Below are 15935 nucleotides of genomic sequence, written 5' to 3'. Positions count from 1 at the left end.
AATCGCGGATACCCTATCCATGGGGAACAGAAGAAGATATGTTGGCTATACACTAATATAAGTAATAGTAATGGAGGGAAGAAGCAGAGCCTTCCTAGTGAATGACACCTCGCACAGGCACGCAGATGAGACCTAACCCTCCGGTATCTAGTAAAACATTCTACTGAATGCTGCGCATTCCTATACTTGAATCTCGAAGCCAAATTCTGGCTGCAAGGAGCTCGCATTACGACCCCAAACTGATGAAAGGCTGAGGGGCCCGACGAGGTTAGGACTTGTGACCTCGAGGTAGACCACGTGAAACACCACATCATGCAGGAACCCTGGTCCACTAGCAATCAATGTGTAGGAAACTTGCACACAGACTCCCTTCCCACCACATGCAATTACGTGGAGGAACTCTATATTACGGAAACCAGTGCAACCTAACATTAATTACGCGTAGAATTTGGACTCGCAACATCTGATTGTCCCTACAGATCTAGGCCGTAAACAAACATCACGAGAGTGCACCCCTCCCTTCGCATAAGCACCTATCCCAGTAAAGTTGAAACCACAAGGATAGCTCCTGACTTGATGCCTCATGTATCATGTACCACGAACCTGCTGATGTAGAAAGGGATCTGACAGCGCCACATAACGCACATGAAACGGATGTACCCCTGGACCTAACGCCGGGCGTGGCTGCCCAACCCAAGCAACACCGCATGCCCCGTGGACCCTGGCATAATGGTACACCGTCCCATAATTAAATAAGGACGCTAATAATCAAACCAGCACACGCAATCGGAACCAAAATACGGTTGCGGCCGAACAGCATATCTCACGCAGGAATATGCGTCGCCGCATGTAAGATCGAATGTGCCTGGAGGTACTATTGTCGAAGACACTACCTACTTCTGCCATAACGAACCCTTAAGCATGCTGGCACAGGCAACAACTTCGCGCACGCAAATACATGCAATCTTGCAGCCATCGAACAAAATTGCACAAGGCACTCAATTGGGCCTAAGATACCCTGGCCCCATGAATACTATACCCCCTTGTATCAAAAACGCCGTAACCCAATCGCGCGCAAAATAGGCTTACCTGTCGCGCTGAAATGTACTCCCATAGCACATACACTAAGCATGGAAGCAATGCTCACGTCAGCCGGATGACTGGTTCTATGTACACGCGCCACCACACGCCCTGAGGCAGGCGCATGGGGGGGGGGCGTGAACGCATCTGCAAATATAAGAACCCATGATGCCACTCCGGCCTAAGTAAAAGCCTCGTACCTTACACAAAGTCCCTCACACCCCCGACTCCATCTTACGTCTGCCCCCCACGCTTTGCTGATACATACCTCACGCAACCGTTTGTTGCTGGACACCGCGCAGCCCGAGGAGGGCGGCAACAAGGGGGGGGGGGGTGCGAGTTGGGCCTGCACGGGAGGAAACAACACAATTCATAAGATGCCACTTGCCACAGTGCATCAAACACACGATTGGGCCTCGGGGTAATACACACACACATCGTAAATATGACCGCCATGTAGTAAACCATGCTCAACATATGCTTACCCATCTTGCAGAAATTACCATGCCACACGTAAATTAGAAAAGACACACAAATGGGCCTCGAGTTACTATGGCCCAAAGACACTGTACTCCAATTTTCAATACGGTCATACCCCAAATTTACGCGCGAAATGGGCAGAACCCTCACGCTCAATATCTAATGCCCCGTACATCCTCGATAACTACGGTCACAATCAACAAATTTATGCACGTACTGTCTGTCCCTCGCACTGCATTACGCATCTGTACAACTTAACGAGAACAAGACACTCAATTGGGGGGGCTGTTTGTGCGATGCTGGCGAGCCAACACGTGAATATCCTGGCGAGGCAAGAGTACGAAAAACACATCAATCGTCGCAAAACGGCCTGTGGCGTACCACATTGCAACCAACGCACCAAAGCTGAGCATAATTGCCGCCGGCCACGAGGGGCTGTGTGCACGGCTGACACCACAATGCATCCCCATGGCGGGAAGGGTCAAAAACGGCAGGCCACATAGTCATGAGGCCCCGCACACGAAGATAGCCCCGCCGACATAGAGCAATACGACACGGAATAAGCGTTATGCCCAAATTAATCGTACTCAGAACCTCCGCACTAAGCAAAATTCTAAACATAATGCCCAATGACAGACATGTCCGCCCCGTACACACTCCTACATAGACTGATTCAAACAATGGAAACATCGGCAGCAAATTACTAATGCACGGTAACCTCCGCACTAGCATGGCCTATACAGATTGCGACCTTCCCCACAGACCCGCACCAAACCGGCCCAATTGAAACACATTTTGAGCGAGGGGAACGTTAGCCTAACATACCAGCTCTCGTTGATTTATGAAAACTCGGCAACCCTCAATCACTGAAGCACGTCCTACATCACAACTTCCCCAAACGCAGGGTCCAGCTCACGTAGCAACGGTCAGCCACACTAGAATAGGCCTGACTTAACCCAAAGCCATGTGCTCAGCCGATCCGATTGGAGTCACAGAATGGACGCCGAAACACGCAAGCCTCTGTAACGATGAAACTGGAACCCAGCCTGGCTGAAATAGGCCTGCCCGATAAGTAAACTATCTGCCGGTTCATGCGCGCGTGTTTGTTTATCACCGACCCTCAGGAAGCAAGCCATATACGCAGACTGCCTAGGGCTTCTAAAAGATCGTCCGTGAAGCTATGGCCACCCCGACGCCGGAGAATACACAAAAGTCACGAAACCTTTCGTAAAAACGGGACTCGGAATAGCGATTACCGCGGGGCCCGACAAGTACAGGCCGGGCCCACACTGACCGGAGGACAAAGACCGGAACGGACAACCGGACGTCCCCCCCCACAGCAGCCCGCTCTAGCGGGCCGCCTCGCCAGGCTCACACCTCCAAGGAGGGAGCAGGCGGCTACGATAAGGGGGGGGAGAGGGTAGGCCCAAGGCCTCGCTCACCTCAACACGACGAGATTGTCCCAAAAGAGTGTCCCGCAAGATCGTACGGCGTCCGGGCGGCAAAGAGGCATAGGATAGGGGCACCACAGCATAAGTACCCCAGAAGCCCCTCCCCGCCGCCCGGACGAGATTCTCGGCAGGCCGCCTCCTCCAACCGGTGAGGCGGATGTGCCGGACAGGCAAGTGGGGGCGGGACCGCCCTCCTTGACTAGGTACCCGCCCTCTTGATGGCCACTGCGTGGCCTCGGGCAGGCGCATTTGTGCCGCTCTGTTCGTCGGGGTTTTGAAGGTGAGTCAGGGTGAGACGCTTATGCCCCTTGCGCGGACGCCTTCGGAGTCGTGGCTCGATGCCCTTCCAAGTTTCAGCATTCCCCTAGTTTTTGGTTGTGTACGTTAGTATGTTGTTTTTTATGTTGGTTGTGTACATTGTTCCTGCGATGGCAGTAGGGGCTCGGTGAGCCTGGCGCTAAGGGGCGCGGGTCCGAATAGTGGTTTTGTGTTTTATTCTTTACCGCGACCGTCCTGTGGGTATATGCACCGACGCCGATGCCTCTGCTGATCAGCTTTTAGCATGAGCCGAGCCAACGTCGGGCTTTCTTGTTCTCGGGGGTGAGCGCGGCCTTAGTAGGCAGCTTCCTTGGGGTGGGCAGGATTGGGCTGTGCTCGCCCCCCCCCCCCTGGTGTGAGTTTCCTGGCTAGGCCGCCGGGAGTTGGGAGGTTTGGGAGTCACTCGGGGCACGTAGCAGTTCAGACTGGGTGCTCCGGCCCTCCAGTGTCGGGTGCGGTGGTGCTGCTGCGGGGCGGTTGCTGTATGTATTATCGCATGGGTCACTGCCTCGCTGCTTGTTGTGCCCAAGAATTGTTTATTGGAGGTGAACGTTATACCTACCCCTTCCGTGCTTGCTCCACACAGTTTAGGATCGGGGCTGGAGCGGGCGGTCGCTGAAGCAGGGACTTCCTTACATTTGATGTCAATATTGTGTTTTTGTGGGTTCTGTTACGTCTTTAGGGTGGTGAGCTGGGCAAGTAGCGGGGGGAGGGGCTACCTTTCGGGTTTTCACAGCGGGGGCCAACTGGTTATGGGCTCAGTTCCCTTTGTGTGTAAGCTTCCGTGTATAGGTGTTTTCATGGTTGAAAGGGTGGCGGTTTTCTATCGCGCCTAACCAGGCAGTGAGGCAGGACCTCACGCATCGTTTGTGTTCTGTTGTAAATAGAAGCCTGGAGCCTGGTATCATGTAGGTTACTTTATTCAAGTCTTCAAGATGTTAAGTTAAGTTACAGAGAAGACCCGGTGGGGCGCTAGAGGGCGCCGGACAAGATGGCCGCACTTGTGTGAGGCTCCGTCCCGACCATTGCAAATCCGCTAATTTATCCTGTCTTTCCCCGGCGCTCTTGCCCTACACCCTGGCTGAGCTAACTCCGCTATCGTCGGTGACCCCCTGGGACGCTTTGTGGGAGAATTGCGGCTGTGCTAAGGGCGCCTGGAGCGGAGCGACCCGGGCCGGGACGTGCAGGACGGCGAACCCGGCGGCTGTGGAGCTGAGGCCTCGAGGAGATCTGGGCGCTGGACACCGTCGCTGGCTGTGTGAGCGGAGCCTGGGAGGCGGCGCTTCGGGACTGCTGCAGCGCCGAGTCGGAGCTGACCGCGGATCCTCCGGAGCGGCTTTGGTGCGCTGGACGGCCTGGACTTGGCCCTGCTGGTCCCGGTGAGTGGGGCGAGGTGTTACGCTAGCTCGGTGCTGCGGAGGTGGTACTGGGCCGCGTTGGCCCGCGCCGCGCGAGCAGGGGCCGGGGGGGCTGGAGGAAGGGTCGGCTGAGGTGCGGTCAGGAGCACAGGCGGGAGCACGCCCTGGGCTGCCTGGAGGAGCGCTCGTGGGCACACGGGTTCCCTGGTGGGCCTACTGCATTGGAGGTCGCGGACCGAAGGAGCGCCCGCCATCTTGGGCATTCCACTTACATTGCTGCTGAACGCTGAGTACTAGCGGATTGCGCTCTTCCAGCGCTAAGAATATCACCATCGGCGCTGTCGGGGGGCCCTCCGGTGCTGGCGTTCCGCCTCTTTGGGATCTGCACACAACTGTATACACCTGCACTGTGTTGTTGCATGGACATTGTTTTGGCGCGCTTTGCCCGCTGAGGTGGAGGGACTGTTTGGCCTAGACTGGAGATACCTGTAGGCCTGGGCCTGGACGTGCTCCGGGGCGGGTAGCGACAGGTGAAGGATCCGATATTATTTTGGAAGGCTTCACTGGACACACTGCTCTGAGTACCTGAGCCTGATACCGCGCTGATCCCAATAGCAGCCATGGGCAGGCCCGAAAGAAACCAGCCTAAAATTAATTTTGAAGCAAAAAAGGCTACGCACACTTCCTCCCAGGCGCCCGTGGACTCTGACCAAGGTGGGGCTGCTGGGGGTACACCTAATCTGGAAACCACACTGGTGGCAATGCAGAAGACTCTACAATCCATTGAGGGCACTATGGAGTCAGTCAATCATCGTCTTGATCAAATGGCGACGCAATTTGACCGCCAGAACGAACGGATGGGAGAAGTGGAGCAGCGAGTTTCAGCCACGGAGGATGGCCTGGCCACAGTCTCGTCCAAAGTGTTCAGTATGGAAAGAGTTCTGGCGGTCATACAAGCGAAGAATGAGGAGTTGGAAGGGAGATCTAGGAGGAACAACGTTCGCGTTACAGGCCTGCCGGAGTCCACAAACGTGGGGCGCATGGAAGACTACATGGAACGAATGATTGTTGATATTTTTGGCGCTGACCACCTCTCTCGGATCTTCATTGTGGAGCGTGCACATCGCTCTCTGGCCAAGAAGCCCCCACCGGGAGCGCCGCCGCATCCTATTGTGGCTAGGATCCTGAATTACAGGGACCGGGACACTATCCTGCGACTTGCCAGGGAGAAGGGCCCCATTGAATATCAGGGCAATAAATTGGAGTTTTTTCCCGACTTCACCATGGCGGTACAGACTGCACGAAAAGAATTCGCTGCGGTGAAACAGTTGCTGAGGGCCGAGAACGTAGCTTATGCCATGTTGTACCCTGTGCGCCTTCGGATTGGGCCTCCTTCAGATAACAAAATCTTCTCCTCACCCAAGGCGGCCATGGACTATGCCAAAAAACTGAAAAAACGTGCTAAGGAACCGCCGGGGCGTCATGAGGGAGATGATGAGAGACTGGAAGAGGAGGATTGAATTGAGTTGCACTGCTAGCCCTGGTACAGAGGGAACTGCGGGTGAATGCACTGGGCTGCCTCTACTACGGTGTGTTCTTTAATACTCGAGAGCCGCAAGGGCGTTTCAGCACTTGATCCACTTAGCACTATTGCTTTGAAAGCTGCGGGGGGGCGTCGATCAGGCTGACACTATTCCTGTTGATGCCGCCTGATAGCCTCAATGAGGGCTCTCTACAGGTTCGACTTGGCTGAATGAGATCCCGTTGTGCACTATGAGTTCCCACGCTGGATACAGTGGCGCTTCTGAGCTCTTGGTGCTGCGCTTTAGGTGTGGACGCTTCGTGGGCGCCCAGTGCAATGTACTGTTACAAGAATACTACCGTGTTTGATGCTCTGACCGTGGGTGTGGGTGGGGGAGTTGGGGTTGTTGTTAACGGCAATGGTCTGAGCTCTCGTCAGTTCTGGCGAGGGTGAAGCGCCACTACGTCCCCGGATAAGGGAGATCCCCAAAATGTGGTTGTTTGCATTGTTGGGGGTTGCAAAGGGGGGACATGTGGGGAACCTTTGGCAAATTGGGGGTGCTGAAGTGGGTGGCGGGTTGGGGGAAGGGAAGTTGAGATCTGTTGGGTTGTTGTGGTTTTTCCTGATCAAAGAGACTGAGTCTGTGAACTGCATGGGGGGCGAGTGGGGTCACAGTCGGGGGTATAGGAACCTTACCTGCTTTACTGGTGTCGTCTCCGGGCTGGAACGGGGAGAGGGAGGGTCTGCCAAGAGGGGGCTGCTGAGGACGAAATCACTGATGGGATGCTTACACCTTTGGCGATATGGATAGGGGGGGCAACCTAAAGTGTGTTACATGGAATGTGCGAGGGTTGAATAAACCGCAAAAAACACGACAAATGCTTGCCTTTCTCAACAGACACGGAGCGCAAGTGGTGTTTCTGCAGGAGACGCATCTAAAGGGCACGGCAGCCGAAACGGTGGGCAAACAGTGGGCGGGGGCGAGGTGGGCCACGTCATATTCTTCCTATGCCCGTGGGGTGATGATTTTGATTAAAAAGAATGTTCCGTTTGAGGTGCTACATGAGGAAGTGGACCAGGATGGCAGATATATTGTTGTGCAGGGTAAATTGTGTGGCACGTTGGTCACTCTTCTCAATGTCTACGGTCCTAATATTGATGATCCTGATTTTTTCGTTGCTCTCTGGAACAAGCTGTATGACCTGCCGCCCTCGGCTATCCTCTGTGGGGGGGACTGGAATGTTACACTAGATTCTGAGTTAGACAGGCGGCAGGATCGGCCCCATGAACGTAAGAGAGCGATGGATGCAGTGTGTGAGGGAATGCATGGACTGCACTTGGTGGATGTTTGGCGCCTGCGGAATCCTGGCAGACGGGAGGGGACTTGCTACACGTCAGCGCATAATACGTGGTCGAGACTGGATTATTGGCTATTGACCCGAGATGTGAGCGGTTGGGTGATGAATGTGGAACATCTGCCCCGCACGCTTTCTGACCATGCCCCTGTTAAATTGCAGCTGCGGATACCTACACATGCCCCTGCTCCATTTACTTGGCGACTCTCACCTGGAGTGTTGACGGATCAAGTGTTGTGTGAACGCCTGCGGCAGGTGATTGAGGAATTTTTTGAGGTCAACGTGGGCTCTGTTGATAGTATGCTCACGGTGTGGGAGGCCTTTAAGGTCTCAGTGCGGGGTGCATGTATTGGGCTGCGGTCCGGGGTCCTCACGTCCATCAGAGACTCTATGTCCAGGCTGGAAAGGGAGCTGTTGACACTGGAGCGCCGACTGGAGGAGGGGGCGGAAATCACACTATTAGCGGATGTTAGGGCGAAGGTCACAGAATATAATGAATTGGCCGACCAGGAGGTGAAATTTCTGTCCAAACGCGCTACGGCCAGGTACTATGGAGAAGGGGGTAGGCCGGGTAAGGGGCTTGCTGATAGAATTCGAGATCCTTGGGCAAAGCACTGTTCTGTATTGGAAATCGAGGATCAGGGAGAGGTGGTGACCACGACGGAAGGTATACTCGCCTGCTTCTCGAGACATTATGCACAACTCTATGAACATAGGGAAACGGCGGAAGAGGCGGACATAACACAGTACTTGGAGGATGTGGCACTAGTGTGGCTCTCCAGGGGTCAACAGGAATTCCTAATGCACCATGTCACTGAGGCGGAATTCAGGGATGCTATTGCAGCACTCCCGAATGGAAAGGCGGCTGGCACAGATGGCTTACCCGCCGAATTCTATAAGACTTTTGCAGACTTGCTTATTCCGCGGTTGGCAATGGTTTTGGAGGAGGCCTTTGAATGCGGACGGCTTCCAGGGACCATGAGAGAAGCGCTCTTGGTGGCGCTCCCCAAGCCTGGTAAGCCTCTGGATAAATGCGAATCATACCGCCCACTTTCACTTATGAACACTGACGTTAAAATAATTGCCAAAGTGTTAGCCACTAGACTGCGCCTACTCCTGCCGGTCATGGTACTACCTGACCAGTCGGGATTTATCCCCCTTCGGTCCACCACTCACAACCTAAGGACCCTGTTCGCCGTCCTGCATCTCCTTAAGCCAGAACTGGCTGCGGTGGCGGTCATGCTGGATGCCGCCAAGGCCTTTGATTCAGTTGCATGGAAGTACATGATGGCCGTACTACACCGGATGGGAGTCCCTTTCTTTTTCACATCCCTGATCGCCCTGTTATATAATGCGCCCATGGCAAGAGTCAGGGTTAATGGGTATGTCTCTTCCTCCTTTCCGATACAGAGGGGGACACGACAGGGGTGCCCTCTTTCGCCCCTGCTTTTTGCAATAATGATGGAGCCACTGGCCTGTATTTTGCGGCAAAGGTATGCGGATGCAGCATTGAAATTTCCTCTCAGATCGCTGGCTGTCTCGATGTACGCCGACGACATGGTTCTATATGTCAGGGACCCCGCACTCCACCTTGAAAACATACTTCGAGAGTTCATTAAATTCGGTCGACACTCAGGACTGACCATAAACTGGGACAAGTCGGTGGTGCTACCTCTCACGGATGTTACCCATCGGGTCCCTTTGGAATTCCCGCTGGAATGGGCGACGGAGTCGGTTAGATACCTGGGCATCTGGGTGCATAGGGATTGTCAGGAAGTCATACGGGCCAACTACGGCGTTGCCATTTCCAAACTGGAAGATCAGGTGGCGAAATGGACTCACTTACCGCTTACCCTGGCGGACAGAGTGTCACTTATTAAAATGGTGGTGCTTCCGAAATTTCTTTATCTCTTCACAAACATCCCAATTGCGTTGAAATCCCACTTCTTTGCGAGGCTCAGGTCCCTCTTAATATCTCTCACCTGGGCTGGCAAGAGGCCGCGAGTGACTTGGGAGGTGCTGGTCAAGCCATACTATCTGGGTGGGTTTGCCCTGCCGGATATGAGGCTTTATTATCTGTGTGCGCAGGCGCACTTCGCGAGTTACTGGATAGCAGCTCCGCCATACACTCCGCACGTAGCGCTGGAAGCAAGCGCGGTTCTGCCATACCCCTTAAGGGCTATGATCACCAATAAACATTCGGTGTTTGAGAAGGGGGAGATTGACACAGTGCGACTCACGACGACTGCATGGCACAGCTTGGGCAAACGGGCTGGTAGACTACCGCTATACGCCCCGGCTATGCCGCTACTCTATCACTCAGATATTTCTGTGTCGGGAGAACCGGGAGGGCTGCAGATCCTGCGGGAAGCTGGGCTACAGACCATGGGAGACCTGTTTCCGGGAGCATCGTTTATCTCCTCTCAGGAGATGACGACCCACTCGACAAATGCCACTATGTCCACCTTTATGTATGTTAGATTACGGGCCGCCGTGCGTGACCTATACTCTACTTATCCGGAAGAACCTCTGGCCCTAAGTGCCCTGCAGTTGCTCTATACGGTTAAAGACAGGACTAAATTATTATCTAAACTATATAAGGCTGCACAAGAAGATGAGGGCGGGGGGGCGGCGCTGGCTAGAGCACGGTGGGACAAGAGTCTCCCGGAACCGCTGAGTGATGATGAGTGGAATGAATGCTGTGCTATGACTGGGGGGTATGTGATCAATGGCAACTTCCGCCTTCTACATTATAAGTTTCTGCAACAATGGTACTATACGCCTACCCAACTGGTGAGATATGGCCTTAGGTCCACTGCTCAATGTGTCCGATGTGGGGCCGAGGAGGCCGACTTTATTCATCTGGCCTGGGGGTGCCCCCGTGTCTACGATTTCTGGAGGGAGGTGACTGAAAGGCTGACTGTCATCACCTCGATTGAGGTGAAGCTGGATGTACGCCTGTGTCTTTTGGGCATTGCTTCTGGTGTGGCTGCTCTGTCGCGCCGATTGGTGGTGCTGGCGCTTCAATTGGCCAAGAGGAGGGTCGCTATGGTTTGGGGAGGGAGGAGAGCGCCTGAGGTACAACTGTGGCTGAAGGATATGGCCTATTGCAGGGACCAACTGAACTGCTACTATGACGAATTGCCAGCGGTGGCCCGCCCGAGGGATGTATGGACTCCGTTCACACTTTACATGCTGTCTTTGACAGAATCCGACAGCGACGAGAGTGTGGTTACTGCTTTGTCTGATGGAGGGGATGAAGCTGAGTGAGGTGTCCTTCTGGAGTGACGTTAAGACTGCACTGTGGGTTGCGTGGGATACCTAGACAATGCTCGTGTGAGTGGGATTGTTTTGATCTGCTGAGACTGGCATGCAGGTATGCCTTACTATGCCTCGCTAAAGCTTCTGGGGAGTTCTGGGAAGGTGGTGAAGGTTTCCTATCTCTGGATGCCCTGTCAGACATCTGCCGTATTGCTTACCCTATCATATTATGACTGCTGGACTTGGAATTCTTATTATGATCAGGATACGTTGGGGAGGGGGGGTTCGGATTTGTTGGCGTTGTCTTTGTTTATAAAAACCGAAAATTAGACCAAGATCACATGGGGGCAAAACGACCGCAATCGATGGGAGTGTTGGACTTAATGCATATGAATCTCCTGTAGTGCCTATCTGAGCTAAGATTTCTGGACTTCTGCACTCGTACCTCTGACGTATGGTCTTAAGCTTGTATGATATATGTGATACTCTGATGGCGGCCGGCCCCAGCAGTGGGTTGTAGGCACACCGCTGTGTATATGAAGAATGTGCAATAAAGGTCTTCCAAAAAAAAAAAAAAAAAAAAGTTACAGAGAAGACCCACCAGGAGTGACTAGCTTGCCACTCAGCCTGCCTGGTTCCAACTGCCAGTTGTCACCAGGCTAAGCCTCAAACACTCCATGATGTCACCCAAGGTTCTAGTGGTGACATCATGTGAGTGACTATGAAAACCCAGAGGTAGAAAAGAGACAGGCTAAATATAACATGTTCTTTTGCTGGGGCCCCCACTTGCTCTCTGGGAACCCCCCCCCCCATGGTGGCAGTGGGAATGGGGGCAAGCATTTGCCCGGGCTAGCTCTCGGTCGGGCACGTCTAGGCCCTGGTGGAAATGGCGAGCGCGGGGCAATGTCGGCGCACGTGGGTAATGACGTCCGTGTGCGGCCAATTATGTGGGCAGTTATGAGACACTGACTGGCACACGTGAGTAATGACGTCTGTGTGTGGCCAATTACGTGGGCAGTTGTGTGACACTGTCCGGCGCACGTGGGCAGCCATTTTCTAGGTCAGCTGGCGTCTGAGTGCGGCCATTTGCATGAGCAATGTTTGCAAGATTGTCTGGTGTAGGTGGATAATGGTGCATGGTGCAGCCATTCTGCTTGGTTTACTTTCCATTTGCGGGGGACACGTTTGTCGACTTTCTTTAAATGCAATTTTGTGGACAAGTCTGTTATGCTGCAGTCTTGCGGAATCGCCTTTGGCCGCTATTTATGAAGGAAGATGCGTGGTTGCATATTGGATGGCCGCTCTCAGGGATTATTCAGACCGAGCCAGGTGTGCACGGGCCTGCCTGTGGGCCGCGTAACACAGACGGCTCCGGAAGCGGAGATAGACGCTTTCGCTCTCTAGATGCATCACCGGCCGGACGTTACTGGGTTTACTGGCTTCGAGCCGCCTTCTTCGGCCACTCTCGTTTGGTCATTATTTTCCTTGCTCAACCCTTGCTGGGTTGAAGCGTCTTTTAGCCCTCGCTTTGCATGGTCGCCTTCCCCTCTCCGATTGGCCTTCTCGCGGAGCTCGGGCGTGTTTTTCTTTATAAATCGGCCCATGCAGGCTCCTTTAGTATGCGGCAGCTCTCCTGCTGCTCCGATTTTCCAGGGACATGTCTTTCCGTTTGTGTCTGGTACGGAGCAATTATGGCAATGTGTTTCTTCTTCCTGATATCTGGTGGATTGCCCATGCGCATGCGAACGTGAGGCACCGCCAAAACGCTTATGAATGTATCTACTTGGCATTCCTCTTGAAGGTTTTTAAGCGTAAGGTCCCTCGGCACCCAGGGCACAGGAGGAAGGGGGGCTTGGGGGAGGGCAGCCGACCCCCGGGAGGTCTCCTCCCCCGGGCGGTTTGGGAGATCTGGGTGGGGGTATTTCTTCTAGCAGGTTCCTTTTGGGCGTTTTTGGGCTGGTTTTAGTTGTATTGTGCGCTCCCCTATAAATGGGCGGGGCTCCTCGCTCCGGGCACCATTTTAGGCTTGGTGACAGGACGTGCAGGAGGTGGTCGCTCCTTTGAGCGTTATACGCCGCCATGTGGTTCAGGGCCCTTTAACGGTTGACGTTGGTGCGTTAGGTGTGCCTGGAGCGGGTCCTTTGTTTTCGGAGGCTGGTGTTGGGGGGCCTGAGGGCCGTGGCGTGCTTGTTCGTTCTGGGGGGAGGGACATGCAGAGTCCGTTATTGTTTTCTCCCACGGGCTCTGTTGGGGGGGAAGCTGCGTCCGGGGGTTGCAGTTCCTTGGGGGAGGGGGAATGGGCCCAGATGGGGTTGGGAGAGGGTGTTGGGCGGTCTGACTTGCTGATGTCGGGTGGGGATTTGGGTGCTGTGGTCGGGTCAGTGGGGGGTTACCGCCGGTTGGAGGTGGTGGAAGGCCTTCCTATCGGGGGGGTGGCGAGCGGAGGGGAGGTTGTTCAGCAACGTGAGGAGGGTGAGGGGTCTTTTTATAGGCTGGCGGGGGACTTTCAGTGTCCTGGTAGGTCGGTGGTTTCGGGGCCTGCATCTCGGGGTGCTGTTGTTGAAGGGGGGGTTCGGGATTGGGATCCTCAGGGGACGGCTTCGCGGATTATTCAGGCTGTGTTGGATGGTAGTTCGGATGAGGAGGTTTGTCCGCCGTCTCCTCGGCTTTGCGATGCTTTGAAAAGGAAAAGTGCTGTTAGTTCTGGAAGTTTTATGGTGGCTGGTAGGGGTGGCGGTTTTACTGTTGGCGGTCTGTCTTCTGCACATAGAGTTGGTTTTTGTGAGGGACCCGGCACACCAGTCCGGCCTTTTTCTTTACAGGAAGAAGCTCGACCTACGGCAGCAGACTTGGCAGGGCGGCAGGCAGCCCGGGTACGCCGAGGAGAAGTGCGGGTGGAGCCTAGCGCGGCACGTCCCATACCTTCGAGGGATCCCGCCATGGCCATCGCACGCAGGTTTACTACGACCTCGATGGGCCCAACGAGGGATTTCGTCATGGGCGGTACATCCGGGTCCGGCACGACCTTCCCGGCCTCAGCGGTGGAGTCCAGCGTTGTACATGGGAGCGGGTTACGTGCGACCTCTCTCGTGCCACGTGGTGGTTCTGCTACTGGTTTATCTTTTTCTGGAAGTCAACAGGTAGTCAGTAGTTCTGGTGGGGGGATGTATAGACGAGTTCAGTCGTCCTCTCCACCTAGGTCCAGAGTGAGGGATGGTAAGGCCCATGGTCGTTCGATGACAGTGGAATCAAGGCAGACTTCAGTGGTTGTTCCCCCCCCTCAGTTGGAGGAATCACTCATTTTAGATTATGATGAGGATAGCCCTGAGGAGGGCGAAGTTCGTGAGTTGGTGTCTGGGGGGGGGCATGTTAATGTTTCTCGTGACATGTTACAGGACCAAGTGGTTCGGAGTCGTGTGGAATCGTCAAGGCCACGAGTGCTCGGCCCCGCGGTGAGGGCTCCTCGGAGGGCGGACGACGGTACACAGACGGCGTGGAGGACGGAAACCAGTCAACCGCCTCTTTTACGTCCAGGTGAGAATGTGGTTCAGGCCGTGCGGCCCAATATGGTGTCTATTGGTGTTGGTGTTGATTTGATGTCCACTGAAAAGGATGGCAAGTTACATAAAGGTCGTGTTGTACGAGATCAAGGTGTAGGTACCAATGGGGATGATCTCAATACGAGTGAGAAAGTGGATAGTGGCACGTCCACGGTTGGTTTGGGTGCTACTAAAAATGTACTTCACAGTAAAGAACTTAAAATCAAAAAGTTGCCGTACATGGGGGTTACGAAGCCTTTGGGGGCTCATTTGATGCTCAGTACGAAGGAGAAGATATGGAACGGTGAGTATGTGGAACTGTTGAAGTTACTTCACAGGGAGGTCCGGGCTAAGGAGGGTTCCAAGGAGGAAGAGTTTGAGTTGGCTAAACGCCCCAAAGTGCCTCTGACTATAGAAAATTGGACGGCGGCCTTTTTAATTTTTGCCAGCGTCTATTGTGAAAAATTCCCTGAGCGCTGCGTGTCCTTGTTTAAGTACATGGATGTTATCCGTAAGGCTCAGCTGACTAGGAATGATTATGCTTGGGCTCAATATGATGAGGAGTTTAGGGCACGTATGGCTTGGGATCCTGAGGCAAAATGGGGAGAGTTGGACTCTGACCTGTGGCAGCAGACGATGGGGTCGTCTGCCTCTGGTAAAACCATTTTTACAGCCAGCGGCCTTCCTATATTATATCGTCCCTTTCAGTCCCGTCCCACCCGGGGAGGGGTGGGGGCTATCTCTACTACCCAGTCGCCTACCGGCACGTGTTGGGATTTCAACACCGGGACCTGTACTAGACAGTTTTGTAAATTCCGGCACGAGTGTTCACAGTGTGGGAGGAAGAGTCATCCGTTATCCCGTTGCTGGGGTCCTAGGACTCCAGGGCCCCAGGGTTCTCAACAGAGTTCGGGAACTTTCGTGCCACCACAGCAACCCTCAGCTCCCAGGGGAGGGAAGTCTTCATCCGGTGCTGGGCCCAAAGGCTCGTACGCCGGTTAATGTTACTCGACTGGCCGCTGCTTTACGGGACTACGAGCCTGCCGAGCTGCGGTCGGTCTTGTTGCTGGGTTTTCAGATGGGGTTTCGTTTGGGGTATGAAGGCCCGCGTTTACGACGTTGGTCCAAGAATTTGAAGTCAGCGAGTGAACACCCTGATATTGTACAGTCGAAATTGGACAAGGAAGTAAGTGAGGGTCGAATGGCGGGCCCGTTCGAGGATTGGCCTCTGGTGAACCTAATTGTATCCCCTATTGGTGTAGTCCCCAAGAAGGAGCCTGGTCAGTTCCGGCTCATTCAACACCTATCGTGGCCTGAAGGTGGGTCGGTGAATGATTTCATTGACACTGAAGCTGCATCGGTATCCTATTCATCGGTGGATGTAGCCATGCAGCTGGTTGTCTCTGCGGGCCCTGATGCTCTGATGGCAAAATGCGACATCAAATCCGCATTTCGGCTCCTTCCAGTCCATCCTGAAGACTGGTGTCTTCTGGGCATCCATTTCCTTGGTAAATGGTACGTGGACAAGGCGTTGCCAATGGGCTGTTCCATGTCTTGTGCGTTGTTCGAAA

This window comes from Lissotriton vulgaris, chromosome 1_2 (assembly GCF_964263255.1).
Source record: "Lissotriton vulgaris chromosome 1_2, aLisVul1.2, whole genome shotgun sequence".
In the NCBI taxonomy this organism is placed as follows: domain Eukaryota; kingdom Metazoa; phylum Chordata; class Amphibia; order Caudata; family Salamandridae; genus Lissotriton; species Lissotriton vulgaris.
The sequence above is the reverse complement of the archived record's forward strand: the minus strand, read 5'-3'. Positions refer to the sequence as shown.